The sequence below is a fragment of the Eurosta solidaginis genome, unplaced genomic scaffold (genome assembly GCF_040869045.1).
Source record: "Eurosta solidaginis isolate ZX-2024a unplaced genomic scaffold, ASM4086904v1 ctg00001167.1, whole genome shotgun sequence".
In the NCBI taxonomy this organism is placed as follows: domain Eukaryota; kingdom Metazoa; phylum Arthropoda; class Insecta; order Diptera; family Tephritidae; genus Eurosta; species Eurosta solidaginis.
The window spans coordinates 1-23168 of record NW_027136982.1 but is presented as its reverse complement, the minus strand read 5'-3'; positions in this window follow the sequence as shown (position 1 = coordinate 23168).

Genomic DNA, 23168 nt, shown 5'->3' with positions numbered 1-23168 from the left:
AGGTTGTCAAACGTTGTTTCTCGTTGTATATCCTTTAATTCTAGACTTAAATTGATAAATAACGTGTACGAATTTGTTTAACGCATTTGTTTTGGTTACTCGACGTCTCCGTTCTCGTGTAGCCTACATATTGCGTTTTTTTTTTAATTTGCTTACCGGGCTAAAGGTTAGCATGTTTAAAATACGTAAGTCGTTTTGTTCATCAAATTTAAGTAGATAACTCATCAGTTGTTTGCATCAGAGCGACAATTTTTGAGATAGTTATTAAAACTGTTTAAAGGTTGTCAAACGTTGTTTCTCGTTGTATATCCTTTAATTCTAGAGTTAAATTGATAAATAACGTGTACGAATTTGTTTAACGCATTTGTTTTGGTTACTCGACGTCTCCGTTCTCGTGTAGCCTACATATTGCGTTTTTTTTTTAATTTGCTTACCGGGCTAAAGGTTAGCATGTTTAAAATACGTAAGTCGTTTTCTTCATCATATTTAAGTAGATAACTCATCAGTTGTTTGCATCAGAGCGACAATTTTTGAGATAGTTATTAAAACTGTTTAAAGGTTGTCAAACGTTGTTTCTCGTTGTATATCCTTTAATTCTAGAGTTAAATTGATAAATAACGTGTACGAATTTGTTTAACGCATTTGTTTTGGTTACTCGACGTCTCCGTTCTCGTGTAGCCTACATATTGCGTTTTTTTTTTAATTTGCTTACCGGGCTAAAGGTTAGCATGTTCAAAATACGTAAGTCGTTTTGTTCATCATATTTAAGTAGATAACTCATCAGTTGTTTGCATCAGAGCGATAATTTTTGAGATAGTTATTAAAACTGTTTAAAGGTTGTCAAACGTTGTTTCTCGTTGTATATCCTTTAATTCTAGAGTTAAATTGATAAATAACGTGTACGAATTTGTTTAACGCATTTGTTTTGGTTACTCGACGTCTCCGTTCTCGTGTAGCCTACATATTGCGTTTTTTTTTTAATTTGCTTACCGGGCTAAAGGTTAGCATGTTTAAAATACGTAAGTCGTTTTGTTCATCATATTTAAGTAGATAACTCATCAGTTGTTTGCATCAGAGCGATAATTTTTGAGATAGTTATTAAAACTGTTTAAAGGTTGTCAAACGTTGTTTCTCGTTGTATATCCTTTAATTCTAGAGTTAAATTGATAAATAACGTGTACGAATTTGTTTAACGCATTTGGTTTGGTTACTCGACGTCTCCGTTCTCGTGTAGCCTACATATTGCGTTTTTTTTTTTAATTTGCTTACCGGGCTAAAGGTTAGCATGTTTAAAATACGTAAGTCGTTATGTTCAACAAATTTGAGTAGATAACTCATCAGTTGTTTGCATCAGAGCGATAATTTTTGAGATAGTTATTAAAACTGTTTAAAGGTTGTCAAACGTTGTTTCTCGTTGTATATCCTTTAATTCTAGAGTTAAATTGATAAATAACGTGTACGAATTTGTTTAACGCATTTGTTTTGGTTACTCGACGTCTCCGTTCTCGTGTAGCCTACATATTGCGTTTTTTTTTTAATTTGCTTACCGGGCTAAAGGTTAGCATGTTTAAAATACGTAAGTCGTTTTGTTCATCAAATTTAAGTAGATAACTCATCAGTTGTTTGCATCAGAGCGACAATTTTTGAATAGTTATTAAAACTGTTTAAAGGTTGTCAAACGTTGTTTCTCGTTGTATATCCTTTAATTCTAGAGTTAAATTGATAAATAACGTGTACGAATTTGTTTAACGCATTTGTTTTGGTTACTCGACGTCTCCGTTCTCGTGTAGCCTACATATTGCGTTTTTTTTTTTAATTTGCTTACCGGGCTAAAGGCTAGCATGTTTAAAATACGTAAGTCGTTTTGTTCATCATATTTAAGTAGATAACTCATCAGTTGTTTGCATCAGAGCGACAATTTTTGAGATAGTTATTAAAACTGTTTAAAGGTTGTCAAACGTTGTTTCTCGTTGTATATCCTTTAATTCTAGAGTTAAATTGATAAATAACGTGTACGAATTTGTTTAACGCATTTGTTTTGGTTACTCGACGTCTCCGTTCTCGTGTAGCCTACATATTGCGTTTTTTTTTTAATTTGCTTACCGGGCTAAAGGTTAGCATGTTTAAAATACGTAAGTCGTTTTGTTCATCATATTTAAGTAGATAACTCATTAGTTGTTTGCATCAGAGCGATAATTTTTGAGATAGTTATTAAAACTGTTTAAAGGTTGTCAAACGTTGTTTCTCGTTGTATATCCTTTAATTCTAGAGTTAAATTGATAAATAACGTGTACGAATTTGTTTAACGCATTTGTTTTGGTTACTCGACGTCTCCGTTCTCGTGTAGCCTACATATTGCGTTTTTTTTTTAATTTGCTTACCGGGCTAAAGGTTAGCATGTTTAAAATACGTAAGTCGTTTTGTTCATCATATTTAAGTAGATAACTCATCAGTTGTTTGCATCAGAGCGACAATTTTTGAGATAGTTATTAAAACTGTTTAAAGGTTGTCAAACGTTGTTTCTCGTTGTATATCCTTTAATTCTAGAGTTAAATTGATAAATAACGTGTACGAATTTGTTTAACGCATTTGTTTTGGTTACTCGACGTCTCCGTTCTCGTGTAGCCTACATATTGCGTTTTTTTTTTAATTTGCTTACCGGGCTAAAGGTTAGCATGTTTAAAATACGTAAGTCGTTTTGTTCATCATATTTAAGTAGATAACTCATCAGTTGTTTGCATCAGAGCGATAATTTTTGAGATAGTTATTAAAACTGTTTAAAGGTTGTCAAACGTTGTTTCTAGTTGTATATCCTTTAATTCTAGACTTAAATTGATAAATAACGTGTACGAATTTGTTTAACGCATTTGTTTTGGTTACTCGACGTCTCCGTTCTCGTGTAGCCTACATATTGCGTTTTTTTTTTAATTTGCTTACCGGGCTAAAGGTTAGCATGCTTAAAATACGTAAGTCGTTTTGTTCATCAAATTTAAGTAGATAACTCATCAGTTGTTTGCATCAGAGCGACAATTTTTGAGATAGTTATTAAAACTGTTTAAAGGTTGTCAAACGTTGTTTCTCGTTGTATATCCTTTAATTCTAGAGTTAAATTGATAAATAACGTGTACGAATTTGTTTAACGCATTTGTTTTGGTTACTCGACGTCTCCGTTCTCGTGTAGCCTACATATTGCGTTTTTTTTTTTAATTTGCTTACCGGGCTAAAGGTTAGCATGTTTAAAATACGTAAGTCGTTTTGTTCATCATATTTAAGTAGACAACTCATCAGTTGTTTGCATCAGAGCGACAATTTTTGAGATAGTTATTAAAACTGTTTAAAGGTTGTCAAACGTTGTTTCTCGTTGTATATCCTTTAATTCTAGAGTTAAATTGATAAATAACGTGTACGAATTTGTTTAACGCATTTGTTTTGGTTACTCGACGTCTCCGTTCTCGTGTAGCCTACATATTGCGTTTTTTTTTTAATTTGCTTACCGGGCTAAAGGTTAGCATGTTTAAAATACGTAAGTCGTTTTGTTCATCATATTTAAGTAGATAACTCATCAGTTGTTTGCATCAGAGCGATAATTTTTGAGATAGTTATTAAAACTGTTTAAAGGTTGTCAAACGTTGTTTCTCGTTGTATATCCTTTAATTCTAGAGGTCAATTGATAAATAACGTGTACGAATTTGTTAAACGCATTTGTTTTGGTTACTCGACGTCTCCGTTCTCGTGTAGCCTACATATTGCGTTTTTTTTTTAATTTGCTTACCAAGCTAAAGGTTAGCATGTTTAAAATACGTAAGTCGTTTTGTTCATCATATTTAAGTAGATAACTCATCAGTTGTTTGCATCAGAGCGATAATTTTTGAGATAGTTATTAAAACTGTTTAAAGGTTGTCAAACGTTGTTTCTCGTTGTATATCCTTTAATTCTAGAGTTAAATTGATAAATAACGTGTACGAATTTGTTTAACGCATTTGTTTTGGTTACTCGACGTCTCCGTTCTCGTGTAGCCTACATATTGCGTTTTTTTTTTAATTTGCTTACCGGGCTAAAGGTTAGCATGTTTAAAATACGTAAGTCGTTATGTTCAACAAATTTGAGTAGATAACTCATCAGTTGTTTGCATCAGAGCGATAATTTTTGAGATAGTTATTAAAACTGTTTAAAGGTTGTCAAACGTTGTTTCTCGTTGTATATCCTTTAATTCTAGAGTTAAATTGATAAATAACGTGTACGAATTTGTTTAACGCATTTGTTTTGGTTACTCGACGTCTCCGTTCTCGTGTAGCCTACATATTGCGTTTTTTTTTTAATTTGCTTACCGGGCTAAAGGTTAGCATGTTTAAAATACGTAAGTCGTTTTGTTCATCAAATTTAAGTAGATAACTCATCAGTTGTTTGCATCAGAGCGATAATTTTTGAGATAGTTATTAAAACTGTTTAAAGGTTGTCAAACGTTGTTTCTCGTTGTATATCCTTTAATTCTAGAGGTCAATTGATAAATAACGTGTACGAATTTGTTTAACGCATTTGTTTTGGTTACTCGACGTCTCCGTTCTCGTGTAGCCTACATATTGCGTTTTTTTTTTAATTTGCTTACCAAGCTAAAGGTTAGCTTGTTTAAAATACGTAAGTCGTTTTGTTCATCATATTTAAGTAGATAACTCATCAGTTGTTTGCATCAGAGCGATAATTTTTGAGATAGTTATTAAAACTGTTTAAAGGTTGTCAAACGTTGTTTCTCGTTGTATATCCTTTAATTCTAGAGGTCAATTGATAAATAACGTGTACGAATTTGTTTAACGCATTTGTTTTGGTTACTCGACGTCTCCGTTCTCGTGTAGCCTACATATTGCGTTTTTTTTTTAATTTGCTTACCAAGCTAAAGGTTAGCATGTTTAAAATACGTAAGTCGTTTTGTTCATCATATTTAAGTAGATAACTCATCAGTTGTTTGCATCAGAGCGATAATTTTTGAGATAGTTATTAAAACTGTTTAAAGGTTGTCAAACGTTGTTTCTCGTTGTATATCATTTAATTCTAGAGTTAAATTGATAAATAACGTGTACGAATTTGTTTAACGCATTTGTTTTGGTTACTCGACGTCTCCGTTCTCGTGTAGCCTACATATTGCGTTTTTTTTTTAATTTGCTTACCGGGCTAAAGGCTAGCATGTTTAAAATACGTAAGTCGTTTTGTTCATCATATTTAAGTAGATAACTCATCAGTTGTTTGCATCAGAGCGACAATTTTTGAGATAGTTATTAAAACTGTTTAAAGGTTGTCAAACGTTGTTTCTCGTTGTATATCCTTTAATTCTAGAGTTAAATTGATAAATAACGTGTACGAATTTGTTTAACGCATTTGTTTTGGTTACTCGACGTCTCCGTTCTCGTGTAGCCTACATATTGCGTTTTTTTTTTAATTTGCTTACCGGGCTAAAGGTTAGCATGTTTAAAATACGTAAGTCGTTTTGTTCATCAAATTTAAGTAGATAACTCATCAGTTGTTTGCATCAGAGCGGTAATTTTTGAGATAGTTATTAAAACTGTTTAAAGGTTGTCAAACGTTGTTTCTCGTTGTATATCCTTTAATTCTAGAGTTAAATTGATAAATAACGTGTACGAATTTATTTAACGCATTTGTTTTGGTTACTCGACGTCTCCGTTCTCGTGTAGCCTACATATTGCGTTTTTTTTTTAATTTGCTTACCGGGCTAAAGGTTAGCATGTTTAAAATACGTAAGTCGTTTGGTTCAACAAATTTGAGTAGATAACTCAGCAGTTGTTTGCATCAGAGCGACAATTTTTGAGATAGTTATTAAAATTGTTTAAAGGTTGTCAAACGTTGTTTCTCGTTGTATATCCTTTAATTCTAGAGTTAAATTGATAAATAACGTGTATGAATTTGTTTAACGCATTTGTTTTGGTTACTCGACGTCTCCGTTCTCGTGTAGCCTACATATTGCGTTTTTTTTTAACTTGCTTACCGGGCTAAAGGTTAGCATGTTTAAAATACGTAAGTCGTTTTGTTCAACAAATTTGAGTAGATAACTCAGCAGTTGTTTGCATCAGAGCGACAATTTTTGAGATAGTTATTAAAACTGTTTAAAGGTTGTCAAACGTTGTTTCTCGTTGTATATCCTTTAATTCTAGAGTTAAATTGATAAATAACGTGTACGAATTTGTTTAACGCATTTGTTTTGGTTACTCGACGTCTCCGTTCTCGTGTAGTCTACATATTGCGTTTTTTTTTTTTAATTTGCTTACCGGGCTAAAGGTTAGCATGTTTAAAATACGTAAGTCGTTTTGTTCAACAAATTTGAGTAGATAACTCAGCAGTTGTTTGCATCAGAGCGACAATTTTTGAGATAGTTATTAAAACTGTTTAAAGGTTGTCAAACGTTGTTTCTCGTTGTATATCCTTTAATTCTAGAGTTAAATTGATAAATAACGTGTACGAATTTGTTTAACGCATTTGTTTTGGTTACTCGACGTCTCCGTTCTCGTGTAGCCCACATATTGCGTTTTTTTTTTTAATTTGCTTACCGGGCTAAAGGTTAGCATGTTTAAAATACGTAAGTCATTTTGTTCAACAAATTTGAGTAGATAACTCAGCAGTTGTTTGCATCAGAGCGACAATTTTTGAGATAGTTATTAAAATTGTTTAAAGGTTGTCAAACGTTGTTTCTCGTTGTATATCCTTTAATTCTAGAGTTAAATTGATAAATAACGTGTACGAATTTGTTTAACGCATTTGTTTTGGTTACTCGACGTCTCCGTTCTCGTGTAGCCTACATATTGCGTTTTTTTTTTAATTTGCTTACCGGGCTAAAGGTTAGCATGTTTAAAATACGTAAGTCGTTTTGTTCATCATATTTAAGTAGATAACTCATCAGTTGTTTGCATCAGAGCGACAATTTTTGAGATAGTTATTAAAACTGTTTAAAGGTTGTCAAACGTTGTTTCTCGTTGTATATCCTTTAATTCTAGAGTTAAATTGATAAATAACGTGTACGAATTTGTTTAACGCATTTGTTTTGGTTACTCGACGTCTCCGTTCTCGTGTAGCCTACATATTGCGTTTTTTTTTAATTTGCTTACCGGGCTAAAGGTTAGCATGCTTAAAATACGTAAGTCGTTTTGTTCATCAAATTTAAGTAGATAACTCATCAGTTGTTTGCATCAGAGCGATAATTTTTGAGATAGTTATTAAAACTGTTTAAAGGTTGTCAAACGTTCTTTCTCGTTGTATATCCTTTAATTCTTGAGTTAAATTGATAAATAACTTGTACGAATTTGTTTAACGCATTTGTTTTGGTTACTCGACGTCTCCGTTCTCGTGTAGCCTACATATTGCGTTTTTTTTTTAATTTGCTTACCGGGCTAAAGGTTAGCATGTTTAAAATACGTAAGTCGTTTTGTTCATCATATTTAAGTAGATAACTCATCAGTTGTTTGCATCAGAGCGATAATTTTTGAGATAGTTATTAAAACTGTTTAAAGGTTGTCAAACGTTGTTTCTCGTTGTATATCCTTTAATTCTAGAGTTAAATTGATAAATAACGTGTACGAATTTGTTTAACGCATTTGTTTTGGTTACTCGACGTCTCCGTTCTCGTGTAGCCTACATATTGCGTTTTTTTTTTTAATTTGCTTACCGGGCTAAAGATTAGCATGTTTAAAATACGTAAGTCGTTTTGTTCATCAAATTTAAGTAGATAACTCATCAGTTGTTTGCATCAGAGCGATAATTTTTGAGATAGTTATTAAAACTGTTTAAAGGTTGTCAAACGTTGTTTCTCGTTGTATATCCTTTAATTCTAGAGTTAAATTGATAAATAACGTGTACGAATTTGTTTAACGCATTTGTTTTGGTTACTCGACGTCTCCGTTCTCGTGTAGCCTACATATTGCGTTTTTTTTTTAATTTGCTTACCGGGCTAAAGGTTAGCATGTTTAAAATACGTAAGTCATTTTGTTCAACAAATTTAAGTAGATAACTCATCAGTTGTTTGCATCAGAGCGACAATTTTTGAGATAGTTATTAAAACCCTTTAAAGGTTGTCAAACGTTGTTTCTCGTTGTATATCCTTTAATTCTAGAGTTAAATTGATAAATAACGTGTACGAATTTGTTTAACGCATTTGTTTTGGTTACTCGACGTCTCCGTTTTCGTGTAGCCTACATATTGCGTTTTTTTTTTAATTTGCTTACCGGGTTAAAGGTTAGCATGTTTAAAATACGTAAGTCGTTTTGTTCATCAAATTTAAGTAGATAACTCATCAGTTGTTTGCATCAGAGCGATAATTTTTGAGATAGTTATTAAAACTGTTTAAAGGTTGTCAAACGTTGTTTCTCGTTGTTTATCCTTTAATTCTAGAGGTCAATTGATAAATAACGTGTACGAATTTGTTTAACGCATTTGTTTTGGTTACTCGACGTCTCCGTTCTCGTGTAGCCTACATATTGCGTTTTTTTTTTAATTTGCTTACCGGGCTAAAGGTTAGCATGTTTAAAATACTTAAGTCGTTTTGTTCATCATATTTAAGTAGATAACTCATCAGTTGTTTGCATCAGAGCGATAATTTTTGAGATAGTTATTAAAACTGTTTAAAGGTTGTCAAACGTTGTTTCTCGTTGTATATCCTTTAATTCTAGAGTTAAATTGATAAATAACGTGTACGAATTTGTTTAACGCATTTGTTTTGGTTACTCGACGTCTCCGTTCTCGTGTAGTCTACATATTGCGTTTTTTTTTTTAATTTGCTTACCGGGCTAAAGGTTAGCATGTTTAAAATACGTAAGTCGTTTTGTTCAACAAATTTGAGTAGATAACTCAGCAGTTGTTTGCATCAGAGCGACAATTTTTGAGATAGTTATTAAAACTGTTTAAAGGTTGTCAAACGTTGTTTCTCGTTGTATATCCTTTAATTCTAGAGTTAAATTGATAAATAACGTGTACGAATTTGTTTAACGCATTTGTTTTGGTTACTCGACGTCTCCGTTCTCGTGTAGCCCACATATTGCGTTTTTTTTTTTTAATTTGCTTACCGGGCTAAAGGTTAGCATGTTTAAAATACGTAAGTCATTTTGTTCAACAAATTTGAGTAGATAACTCAGCAGTTGTTTGCATCAGAGCGACAATTTTTGAGATAGTTATTAAAATTGTTTAAAGGTTGTCAAACGTTGTTTCTCGTTGTATATCCTTTAATTCTAGAGTTAAATTGATAAATAACGTGTACGAATTTGTTTAACGCATTTGTTTTGGTTACTCGACGTCTCCGTTCTCGTGTAGCCCACATATTGCGTTTTTTTTTTTAATTTGCTTACCGGGCTAAAGGTTAGCATGTTTAAAATACGTAAGTCGTTATGTTCAACAAATTTGAGTAGATAACTCATCAGTTGTTTGCATCAGAGCGATAATTTTTGAGATAGTTATTAAAACTGTTTAAAGGTTGTCAAACGTTGTTTCTCGTTGTATATCCTTTAATTCTAGAGTTAAATTGATAAATAACGTGTACGAATTTGTTTAACGCATTTGTTTTGGTTACTCGACGTCTCCGTTCTCGTGTAGCCTACATATTGCGTTTTTTTTTTAATTTGCTTACCGGGCTAAAGGTTAGCATGTTTAAAATACGTAAGTCGTTTTGTTCATCAAATTTAAGTAGATAACTCATCAGTTGTTTGCATCAGAGCGACAATTTTTGAGATAGTTATTAAAACTGTTTAAAGGTTGTCAAACCTTGTTTCTCGTTGTATATCCTTTAATTCTAGAGTTAAATTGATAAATAACGTGTACGAATTTGTTTAACGCATTTGTTTTGGTTACTCGACGTCTCCGTTCTCGTGTAGCCTACATATTGCGTTTTTTTTTTTAATTTGCTTACCGGGCTAAAGGCTAGCATGTTTAAAATACGTAAGTCGTTTTGTTCATCATATTTAAGTAGATAACTCATCAGTTGTTTGCATCAGAGCGACAATTTTTGAGATAGTTATTAAAACTGTTTAAAGGTTGTCAAACGTTGTTTCTCGTTGTATATCCTTTAATTCTAGAGTTAAATTGATAAATAACGTGTACGAATTTGTTTAACGCATTTGTTTTGGTTACTCGACGTCTCCGTTCTCGTGTAGCCTACATATTGCGTTTTTTTTTTAATTTGCTTACCGGGCTAAAGGTTAGCATGTTTAAAATACGTAAGTCGTTTTGTTCATCAAATTTAAGTAGATAACTCATCAGTTGTTTGCATCAGAGCGGTAATTTTTGAGATAGTTATTAAAACTGTTTAAAGGTTGTCAAACGTTGTTTCTCGTTGTATATCCTTTAATTCTAGAGTTAAATTGATAAATAACGTGTACGAATTTATTTAACGCATTTGTTTTGGTTACTCGACGTCTCCGTTCTCGTGTAGCCTACATATTGCGTTTTTTTTTTAATTTGCTTACCGGGCTAAAGGTTAGCATGTTTAAAATACGTAAGTCGTTTGGTTCAACAAATTTGAGTAGATAACTCAGCAGTTGTTTGCATCAGAGCGACAATTTTTGAGATAGTTATTAAAATTGTTTAAAGGTTGTCAAACGTTGTTTCTCGTTGTATATCCTTTAATTCTAGAGTTAAATTGATAAATAACGTGTACGAATTTGTTTAACGCATTTGTTTTGGTTACTCGACGTCTCCGTTCTCGTGTAGCCTACATATTGCGTTTTTTTTTAATTTGCTTACCGGGCTAAAGGTTAGCATGTTTAAAATACGTAAGTCGTTTTGTTCAACAAATTTGAGTAGATAACTCAGCAGTTGTTTGCATCAGAGCGACAATTTTTGAGATAGTTATTAAAACTGTTTAAAGGTTGTCAAACGTTGTTTCTCGTTGTATATCCTTTAATTCTAGAGTTAAATTGATAAATAACGTGTACGAGTTTGTTTAACGCATTTGTTTTGGTTACTCGACGTCTCCGTTCTCGTGTAGTCTACATATTGCGTTTTTTTTTTTTTAATTTGCTTACCGGGCTAAAGGTTAGCATGTTTAAAATACGTAAGTCGTTTTGTTCAACAAATTTGAGTAGATAACTCAGCAGTTGTTTGCATCAGAGCGACAATTTTTGAGATAGTTATTAAAACTGTTTAAAGGTTGTCAAACGTTGTTTCTCGTTGTATATCCTTTAATTCTAGAGTTAAATTGATAAATAACGTGTACGAATTTGTTTAACGCATTTGTTTTGGTTACTCGAAGTCTCCGTTCTCGTGTAGCCCACATATTGCGTTTTTTTTTTTAATTTGCTTACCGGGCTAAAGGTTAGCATGTTTAAAATACGTAAGTCATTTTGTTCAAAAAATTTGAGTAGATAACTCAGCAGTTGTTTGCATCAGAGCGACAATTTTTGAGATAGTTATTAAAATTGTTTAAAGGTTGTCAAACGTTGTTTCTCGTTGTATATCCTTTAATTCTAGAGTTAAATTGATAAATAACGTGTACGAATTTGTTTAACGCATTTGTTTTGGTTACTCGACGTCTCCGTTCTCGTGTAGCCTACATATTGCGTTTTTTTTTTAATTTGCTTACCGGGCTAAAGGTTAGCATGTTTAAAATACGTAAGTCGTTTTGTTCATCATATTTAAGTAGATAACTCATCAGTTGTTTGCATCAGAGCGACAATTTTTGAGATAGTTATTAAAACTGTTTAAAGGTTGTCAAACGTTGTTTCTCGTTGTATATCCTTTAATTCTAGAGTTAAATTGATAAATAACGTGTACGAATTTGTTTAACGCATTTGTTTTGGTTACTCGACGTCTCCGTTCTCGTGTAGCCTACATATTGCGTTTTTTTTTTAATTTGCTTACCGGGCTAAAGGTTAGCATGCTTAAAATACGTAAGTCGTTTTGTTCATCAAATTTAAGTAGATAACTCATCAGTTGTTTGCATCAGAGCGATAATTTTTGAGATAGTTATTAAAACTGTTTAAAGGTTGTCAAACGTTCTTTCTCGTTGTATATCCTTTAATTCTTGAGTTAAATTGATAAATAACGTGTACGAATTTGTTTAACGCATTTGTTTTGGTTACTCGACGTCTCCGTTCTCGTGTAGCCTACATATTGCGTTTTTTTTTTTAATTTGCTTACCGGGCTAAAGGTTAGCATGTTTAAAATACGTAAGTCGTTTTGTTCATCATATTTAAGTAGATAACTCATCAGTTGTTTGCATCAGAGCGATAATTTTTGAGATAGTTATTAAAACTGTTTAAAGGTTGTCAAACGTTGTTTCTCGTTGTATATCCTTTAATTCTAGAGTTAAATTGATAAATAACGTGTACGAATTTGTTTAACGCATTTGTTTTGGTTACTCGACGTCTCCGTTCTCGTGTAGCCTACATATTGCGTTTTTTTTTTAATTTGCTTACCGGGCTAAAGGTTAGCATGTTTAAAATACGTAAGTCGTTTTGTTCATCAAATTTAAGTAGATAACTCATCAGTTGTTTGCATCAGAGCGATAATTTTTGAGATAGTTATTAAAACTGTTTAAAGGTTGTCAAACGTTGTTTCTCGTTGTATATCCTTTAATTCTAGAGTTAAATTGATAAATAACGTGTACGAATTTGTTTAACGCATTTGTTTTGGTTACTCGACGTCTCCGTTCTCGTGTAGCCTACATATTGCGTTTTTTTTTTAATTTGCTTACCGGGCTAAAGGTTAGCATGTTTAAAATACGTAAGTCATTTTGTTCAACAAATTTAAGTAGATAACTCATCAGTTGTTTGCATCAGAGCGACAATTTTTGAGATAGTTATTAAAACCCTTTAAAGGTTGTCAAACGTTGTTTCTCGTTGTATATCCTTTAATTCTAGAGTTAAATTGATAAATAACGTGTACGAATTTGTTTAACGCATTTGTTTTGGTTACTCGACGTCTCCGTTTTCGTGTAGCCTCCATATTGCGTTTTTTTTTTAATTTGCTTACCGGGCTAAAGGTTAGCATGTTTAAAATACGTAAGTCGTTTTGTTCATCAAATTTAAGTAGATAACTCATCAGTCGTTTGCATCAGAGCGACAATTTTTGAGATAGTTATTAAAACTGTTTAAAGGTTGTCAAACGTTGTTTCTCGTTGTATATCCTTTAATTCTAGAGTTAAATTGATAAATAACGTGTACGAATTTGTTTAACGCATTTGTTTTGGTAACTCGACGTCTCCGTTCTCGTGTAGCCTACATATTGCGTTTTTTTTTTAATTTGCTTACCGGGCTAAAGGTTAGCATGTTTAAAATACGTAAGTCGTTTTGTTCATCATATTTAAGTAGATAACTCATCAGTTGTTTGCATCAGAGCGATAATTTTTGAGATAGTTATTAAAACTGTTTAAAGGTTGTCAAACCTTGTTTCTCGTTGTATATCCTTTAATTCTAGAGTTAAATTGATAAATAACGTGTACGAATTTGTTTAACGCATTTGTTTTGGTTACTCGACGTCTCCGTTCTCGTGTAGCCTACATATTGCGTTTTTTTTTAAATTTGCTTACCGGGCTAAAGGTTAGCATGTTTAAAATACGTAAGTCGTTTTGTTCATCAAATTTAAGTAGATAACTCATCAGTTGTTTGCATCAGAGCGATAATTTTTGAGATAGTTATTAAAACTGTTTAAAGGTTGTCAAACGTTTTTTCTCGTTGTATATCCTTTAATTCTAGAGTTAAATTGATAAATAACGTGTACGAATTTGTTTAACGCATTTGTTTTGGTTACTCGACGTCTCCGTTCTCGTGTAGCCCACATATTGCGTTTTTTTTTTAATTTGCTTACCGGGCTAAAGGCTAGCATGTTTAAAATACGTAAGTCGTTTTGTTCAACAAATTTAAATAGATAACTCATCAGTTGTTTGCATCAGAGCGACAATTTTTGAGATAGTTATTAAAACTGTTTAAAGGTTGTCAAACGTTGTTTCTCGTTGTATATCCTTTAATTCTAGAGTTAAATTGATAAATAACGTGTACGAATTTGTTTAACGTATTTGTTTTGGTTACTCGACGTCTCCGTTCTCGTGTAGCCTACATATTGCGTTTTTTTTTTAATTTGCTTACCGGGCTAAAGGTTAGCATGTTTAATATACGTAAGTCGTTTTGTTCATCATATTTAAGTAGATAACTCATCAGTTGTTTGCATCAGAGCGATAATTTTTGAGATAGTTATTAAAACTGTTTAAAAGTTGTCAAACGTTGTTTCTCGTTGTATATCCTTTAATTCTAGAGTTAAGTTGATAAATAACGTGTACGAATTTGTTTAACGCATTTGTTTTAGTTACTCGACGTCTCCGTTCTCGTGTAGCCTACATATTGCGTTTTTTTTTTAATTTGCTTACCGGGCTAAAGGTTAGCATGTTTAAAATACGTAAGTCGTTTTGTTCATCATATTTAAGTAGATAACCCATCAGTTGTTTGCATCAGAGCGATAATTTTTGAGATAGTTACTAAAACTGTTTAAAGGTTGTCAAACGTTGTTTCTCGTTGTATATCCTTTACTTCTAGAGTTAAATTGATAAATAACGTGTACGAATTTGTTTAACGCATTTGTTTTGGTTACTCGACGTCTCCGTTCTCGTGTAGCCTACATATTGCGTTTTTTTTTTAATTTGCTTACCGGGCTAAAGGTTAGCATGTTTAAAATACGTAAGTCGTTTTGTTCATCAAATTTAAGTAGATAACTCATCAGTTGTTTGCATCAGAGCGATAATTTTTGAGATAGTTATTAAAACTGTTTAAAGGTTGTCAAACGTTCTTTCTCGTTGTATATCCTTTAATTCTAGAGTTAAATTGATAAATAACGTGTACGAATTTGTTTAACGCATTTGTTTTGGTTACTCGACGTCTCCGTTCTCGTGTAGCCTACATATTGCGTTTTTTTTTTTAATTTGCTTACCGGGCTAAAGGTTAGCATGTTTAAAATACGTAGGTCGTTTTGTTCATCAAATTTAAGTAGATAACTCGTCAGTTGTTTGCATCAGAGCGATAATTTTTGAGATAGTTATTAAAACTGTTTAAAGGTTGTCAAACGTTGTTTCACGTTGTATATCCTTTAATTCTAGAGTTAAATTGATAAATAACGTGTACGAATTTGTTTAACGCATTTGTTTTGGTTACTCGACGTCTCCGTTCTCGTGTAGCCTACATATTGCGTTTTTTTTTTAATTTGCTTACCGGGCTAAAGGTTAGCATGTTTAAAATACGTAAGTCGTTTTGTTCATCAAATTTAAGTAGATAACTCATCAGTTGTTTGCATCAGAGCGATAATTTTTGAGATAGTTATTAAAACTATTTAAAGGTTGTCAAACGTTGTTTCTCGTTGTATATCCTTTAATTCTAGAGTTAAATGGATAAATAACGTGTACGAATTTATTTAACGCATTTGTTTTGGTTACTCGACGTCTCCGTTCTCGTGTAGCCTACATATTGCGTTTTTTTTTTTTAATTTGCTTACCGGGCTAAAGGTTAGCATGTTTAAAATACGTAAGTCGTTTTGTTCATCAAATTTAAGTAGATAACTCATCAGTAGTTTGCATCAGAGCGATAATTTTTGAGATAGTTATTAAAACTGTTTAAAGGTTGTCAAACGTTGTTTCTCGTTGTATATCCTTTAATTCTAGAGTTAAATTGATAAATAACGTGTACGAATTTGTTTAACGCATTTGTTTTGGTTACTCGACGTCTCCGTTCTCGTGTAGCCTACATATTGCTTTTTTTTTTAATTTGCTTACCGGGCTAAAGGTTAGCATGTTTAAAATACGTAAGTCGTTTTGTTCATCAAATTTAAGTAGATAACTCATCAGTTGTTTGCATCAGAGCGACAATTTTTGAGATAGTTATTAAAACTGTTTAAAGGTTGTCAAACGTTGTTTCTCGTTGTATATCCTTTAATTCTAGAGTTAAATTGATAAATAACGTGTACGAATTTGTTTAACGCATTTGTTTTGGTTACTCGACGTCTCCGTTCTCGTGTAGCCTACATATTGCGTTTTTTTTTTAATTTGCTTACCGGGCTAAAGGTTAGCATGTTTAAAATACGTAAGTCGTTTTGTTCATCAAATTTAAGTAGATAACTCATCAGTTGTTTGCATCAGAGCGATAATTTTTGAGATAGTTATTAAAACTGTTTAAAGGTTGTCAAACGTTGTTCTCGTTGTATATCCTTTAATTCTAGAGTTAAATTGATAAATAACGTGTACGAATTTGTTTAACGCATTTGTTTTGGTTACTCGACGTCTCTGTTCTCGTGTAGCCTACATATTGCGTTTTTTTTTAATTTGCTTACCGGGCTAAAGGTTAGCATGTTTAAAATACGTAAGTCGTTTTGTTCATCAAATTTCAGTAGATAACTCATCAGTTGTTTGCATCAGAGCGATAATTTTTGAGATAGTTATTAAAACTGTTTAAAGGTTGTCAAACGTTGTTTCTCGTTGTATATCCTTTAATTCTAGAGTTAAATTGATAAATAACGTGTACGAATTTGTTTAACGCATTTGTTTTGGTTACTCGACGTCTCTGTTCTCGTGTAGCCTACATATTGCGTTTTTTTTAAATTTGCTTACCGGGCTAAAGGTTAGCATGTTTAAAATACGTAAGTCGTTTTGTTCATCAAATTTAAGTAGATAACTCATCAGTTGTTTGCATCAGAGCGATAATTTTTGAGATAGTTATTAAAACTGTTTAAAGGTTGTCAAACGTTGTTTCTCGTTGTATATCCTTTAATTCTAGAGTTAAATTGATAAATAACGTGTACGAATTTGTTTAACGCATTTGTTTTGGTTACTCGACGTCTCCGTTCTCGTGTAGCCTACATATTGCGTTTTTTTTTTTAATTTGCTTACCGGGCTGAAGATTAGCATGTTTAAAATACGTAAGTCGTTTTGTTCATCAAATTTAAGTAGATAACTCATCAGTTGTTTGCATCAGAGCGATAATTTTTGAGATAGTTATTAAAACTGTTTAAAGGTTGTCAAACGTTGTTTCTCGTTGTATATCCTTTAATTCTAGAGTTAAATTGATAAATAACGTGTACGAATTTGTTTAACGCATTTGTTTTGGTTACTCGACGTCTCTGTTCTCGTGTAGCCTACATATTGCGTTTTTTTTTAATTTGCTTACCGGGCTAAAGGTTAGCATGTTTAAAATACGTAAGTCGTTTTGTTCATCAAATTTAAGTAGATAACTCATCAGTTGTTTGCATCAGAGCGATAATTTTTGAGATAGTTATTAAAACTGTTTAAAGGTTGTCAAACGTTGTTTCTCGTTGTATATCCTTTAATTCTAGAGTTAAATTGATAAATAACGTGTACAAATTTGTTTAACGCATTTGTTTTGGTTACTCGACGTCTCCGTTCTCGTGTAGCCTACATATTGCGTTTTTTTTTTAATTTGCTTACCGGGCTAAAGGTTAGCATGTTTAAAATACGTAAGTCGTTTTGTTCAACAAATTTAAGTAGATAACTCATCAGTTGTTTGCATCAGAGCGATAATTTTTGAGATAGTTATTAAAACGGTTTAAAGGTTGTCAAACGTTGTTTCTCGTTGTATATCCTTTAATTCTAGAGTTAAATTGATAAATAACGTGTACGAATTTGTTTAACGCATTTGTTTTGGTTACTCGACGTCTCCGTTCTCGTGTAGCCTACATATTGCGTTTTTTTTTTAATTTGCTTACCGGGCTGAAGGTTAGCATGTTTAAAATACGTAAGTCGTTTTGTTCATCAAATTTAAGTAGATAACTCATCAGTTGTTTGCATCAGAGCGACAATTTTTGAGATAGTTATTAAAACTGTTTAAAGGTTGTCAAACGTTGTTTCTCGTTGTATATCCTTTAATTCTAGAGTTAAATTGATAAATAACGTGTACGAATTTGTTTAACGCATTTGTTTTGGTTACTCGACGTCTCCGTTCTCGTGTAGCCTACATATTGCGTTTTTTTTTTAATTTGCTTACCGGGCTAAAGGTTAGCATTCTTAAAATACGTAAGTCGTTTTGTTCATCAAATTTAAGTAGATAACTCATCAGTTGTTTGCATCAGAGCAACAATTTTTGAGATAGTTATTAAAACTGTTTAAAGGTTGTCAAACGTTGTTTCTCGTTGTATATCCTTTAATTCTAGAGTTAAATTGATAAATAACGTGTACGAATTTGTTTAACGCATTTGTTTTGATTACTCGACGTCTCCGTTCTCGTGTAGCCTACATATTGAGTTTTTTTTTTAATTTGCTTACCGGGCTAAAGGTTAGCATGTTTAAAATACGTAAGTCGTTTTGTTCAACAAATTTGAGTAGATAACTCATCAGTTGTTTGCATCAGAGCGACAATTTTTGAGATAGTTATTAAAACTGTTTAAAGGTTGTCAAACGTTGTTTCTCGTTGTATATCCTTTAATTCTAGAGCTAAGTTGATAAATAACGTGTACGAATTTGTTTAACGCATTTGTTTTGGTTACTCGACGTCTCCGTTCTCGTATAGCCTACATATTGCGTTTTTTTTTTAATTTGCTTACCGGGCTAAAGGTTAGCATGTTTAAAATACGTAAGTCGTTTTGTTCAACAAATTTGAGTAGATAACTCATCAGTTGTTTGCATCAGAGCGACAATTTTTGAGATAGTTATTAAAACTGTTTAAAGGTTGTCAAACGTTCTTTCTCGTTGTATATCCTTTAATTCTAGAGTTAAATTGATAAATGACGTGTACGAATTTGTTTAACGCATTTGTTTTGGTTACTCGACGTCTCCGTTCTCGTGTAGCCTACATATTGCGTTTTTTTTTTAATTTGCTTACCGGGCTAAAGGTTAGCATGTTTAAAATACGTAAGTCGTTTTGTTCAACAAATTTGAGTAGATAACTCATCAGTTGTTTGCATCAGAGCGACAATTTTTGAGATAGTTATTAAAACTGTTTAAAGGTTGTCAAACGTTGTTTCTCGTTGTATATCCTTTAATTCTAGAGTTAAATTGATAAATAACGTGTACGAATTTGTTTAACGCATTTGTTTTGGTTACTCGACGTCTCCGTTCTCGTGTAGCCTACATATTGCGTTTTTTTTTTAATTTGCTTACCGGGCTAAAGGTTAGCATGTTTAAAATACGTAAGTCGTTTTGTTCAACAAATTTAAGTAGATAACTCATCAGTTGTTTGCATCAGAGCGACAATTTTTGAGATAGTTATTAAAACTGTTTAAAGGTTGTCAAACGTTGTTTCTCGTTGTATATCCTTTAATTCTAGAGTTAAATTGATAAATAACGTGTACGAATTTGTTTAACGCATTTGTTTTGGTTACTCGACGTCTCCGTTCTCGTGTAGCCTACATATTGCGTTTTTTTTTAATTTGCTTACCGGGCTAAAGGTTAGCATGTTTAAAATACGTAAGTCGTTTTGTTCAACAAATTTAAGTAGATAACTCATCAGTTGTTTGCATCAGAGCGACAATTTTTGAGATAGTTATTAAAACTGTTTAAAGGTTGTCAAACGTTGTTTCTCGTTGTATATCCTTTAATTCTAGAGTTAAATTGATAAATAACGTGTACGAATTTGTTTAACGCATTTGTTTTGGTTACTCGACGTCTCCGTTCTCGTGTAGCCTACATATTGCGTTTTTTTTTAATTTGCTTACCGGGCTAAAGGTTAGCATGTTTAAAATACGTAAGTCGTTTTGTTCATCAAATTTAAGTAGATAACTCATCAGTTGTTTGCATCAGAGCGACAATTTTTGAGATAGTTATTAAAACTGTTTAAAGGTTGTCAAACGTTGTTTTTCGTTGTATATCCTTTAATTCTAGAGTTAAATTGATAAATAACGTGTACGAATTTGTTTAACGCATTTGTTTTGGTTACTCGACGTCTCCGTTCTCGTGTAGCCTACATATTGCGTTTTTTTTTAATTTGCTTACCGGGCTAAAGGTTAGCATGCTTAAAATACGTAAGTCGTTTTGTTCAACAAATTTAAGTAGATAACTCATCAGTTGTTTGCATCAGAGCGACAATTTTTGAGATAGTTATTAAAACTGTTTAAAGGTTGTCAAACGTTGTTTCTCGTTGTATATCCTTTAATTCTAGAGTTAAATTGATAAATAACGTGTACGAATTTGTTTAACGCATTTGTTTTGGTTACTCGACGTCTCCGTTCTCGTGTAGCCTACATATTGCGTTTTTTTTTTTAATTTGCTTACCGGGCTAAAGGTTAGCATGTTTAAAATACGTAAGTCGTTTTGTTCATCAAATTTAAGTAGATAACTCATCAGTTGTTTGCATCAGAGCGATAATTTTTGAGATAGTTATTAAAACTATTTAAAGGTTGTCAAACGTTGTTTCTCGTTGTATATCCTTTAATTCTAGAGTTAAATGGATAAATAACGTGTACGAATTTGTTTAACGCATTTGTTTTGGTTACTCGACGTCTCCGTTCTCGTGTAGCCTACATATTGCGTTTTTTTTTTTAATTTGCTTACCGGGTTAAAGGTTAGCATGTTTAAAATACGTAAGTCGTTTTGTTCATCAAATTTAAGTAGATAACTCATCAGTTGTTTGCATCAGAGCGATAATTTTTGAGATAGTTATTAAAACTGTTTAAAGGTTGTCAAACGTTGTTTCTCGTTGTATATCCTTTAATTCTAGAGGTCAATTGATAAATAACGTGTACGAATTTGTTTAACGCATTTGTTTTGGTTACTCGACGTCTCCGTTCTCGTGTAGCCTACATATTGCGTTTTTTTTTTAATTTGCTTACCGGGCTAAAGGTTAGCATGTTTAAAATACGTAAGTCGTTTTGTTCATCATATTTAAGTAGATAACTCATCAGTTGTTTGCATCAGAGCGATAATTTTTGAGATAGTTATTAAAACTGTTTAAAGGTTGTCAAACGTTGTTTCTCGTTGTATATCCTTTAATTCTAGAGTTAAATTGATAAATAACGTGTACGAATTTGTTTAACGCATTTGTTTTGGTTACTCGACGTCTCCGTTCTCGTGTAGTCTACATATTGCGTTTTTTTTTTTTAATTTGCTTACCGGGCTAAAGGTTAGCATGTTTAAAATACGTAAGTCGTTTTGTTCAACAAATTTGAGTAGATAACTCAGCAGTTGTTTGCATCAGAGCGACAATTTTTGAGATAGTTATTAAAACTGTTTAAAGGTTGTCAAACGTTGTTTCTCGTTGTATATCCTTTAATTCTAGAGTTAAATTGATAAATAACGTGTACGAATTTGTTTAACGCATTTGTTTTGGTTACTCGACGTCTCCGTTCTCGTGTAGCCCACATATTGCGTTTTTTTTTTTAATTTGCTTACCGGGCTAAAGGTTAGCATGTTTAAAATACGTAAGTCATTTTGTTCAACAAATTTGAGTAGATAACTCAGCAGTTGTTTGCATCAGAGCGACAATTTTTGAGATAGTTATTAAAATTGTTTAAAGGTTGTCAAACGTTGTTTCTCGTTGTATATCCTTTAATTCTAGAGTTAAATTGATAAATAACGTGTACGAATTTGTTTAACGCATTTGTTTTGGTTACTCGACGTCTCCGTTCTCGTGTAGCCCACATATTGCGTTTTTTTTTTTTAATTTGCTTACCGGGCTAAAGGTTAGCATGTTTAAAATACGTAAGTCGTTATGTTCAACAAATTTGAGTAGATAACTCATCAGTTGTTTGCATCAGAGCGATAATTTTTGAGATAGTTATTAAAACTGTTTAAAGGTTGTCAAACGTTGTTTCTCGTTGTATATCCTTTAATTCTAGAGTTAAATTGATAAATAACGTGTACGAATTTGTTTAACGCATTTGTTTTGGTTACTCGACGTCTCCGTTCTCGTGTAGCCTACATATTGCGTTTTTTTTTTAATTTGCTTACCGGGCTAAAGGTTAGCATGTTTAAAATACGTAAGTCGTTTTGTTCATCAAATTTAAGTAGATAACTCATCAGTTGTTTGCATCAGAGCGACAATTTTTGAGATAGTTATTAAAACTGTTTAAAGGTTGTCAAACCTTGTTTCTCGTTGTATATCCTTTAATTCTAGAGTTAAATTGATAAATAACGTGTACGAATTTGTTTAACGCATTTGTTTTGGTTACTCGACGTCTCCGTTCTCGTGTAGCCTACATATTGCGTTTTTTTTTTTAATTTGCTTACCGGGCTAAAGGCTAGCATGTTTAAAATACGTAAGTCGTTTTGTTCATCATATTTAAGTAGATAACTCATCAGTTGTTTGCATCAGAGCGACAATTTTTGAGATAGTTATTAAAACTGTTTAAAGGTTGTCAAACGTTGTTTCTCGTTGTATATCCTTTAATTCTAGAGTTAAATTGATAAATAACGTGTACGAATTTGTTTAACGCATTTGTTTTGGTTACTCGACGTCTCCGTTCTCGTGTAGCCTACATATTGCGTTTTTTTTTTTAATTTGCTTCCGGGCTAAAGGTTAGCATGTTTAAAATACGTAAGTCGTTTTGTTCATCAAATTTAAGTAGATAACTCATCAGTTGTTTGCATCAGAGCGGTAATTTTTGAGATAGTTATTAAAACTGTTTAAAGGTTGTCAAACGTTGTTTCTCGTTGTATATCCTTTAATTCTAGAGTTAAATTGATAAATAACGTGTACGAATTTATTTAACGCATTTGTTTTGGTTACTCGACGTCTCCGTTCTCGTGTAGCCTACATATTGCGTTTTTTTTTTTAATTTGCTTACCGGGCTAAAGGTTAGCATGTTTAAAATACGTAAGTCGTTTGGTTCAACAAATTTGAGTAGATAACTCAGCAGTTGTTTGCATCAGAGCGACAATTTTTGAGATAGTTATTAAAATTGTTTAAAGGTTGTCAAACGTTGTTTCTCGTTGTATATCCTTTAATTCTAGAGTTAAATTGATAAATAACGTGTACGAATTTGTTTAACGCATTTGTTTTGGTTACTCGACGTCTCCGTTCTCGTGTAGCCTACATATTGCGTTTTTTTTTTAATTTGCTTACCGGGCTAAAGGTTAGCATGTTTAAAATACGTAAGTCGTTTTGTTCAACAAATTTGAGTAGATAACTCAGCAGTTGTTTGCATCAGAGCGACAATTTTTGAGATAGTTATTAAAACTGTTTAAAGGTTGTCAAACGTTGTTTCTCGTTGTATATCCTTTAATTCTAGAGTTAAATTGATAAATAACGTGTACGAGTTTG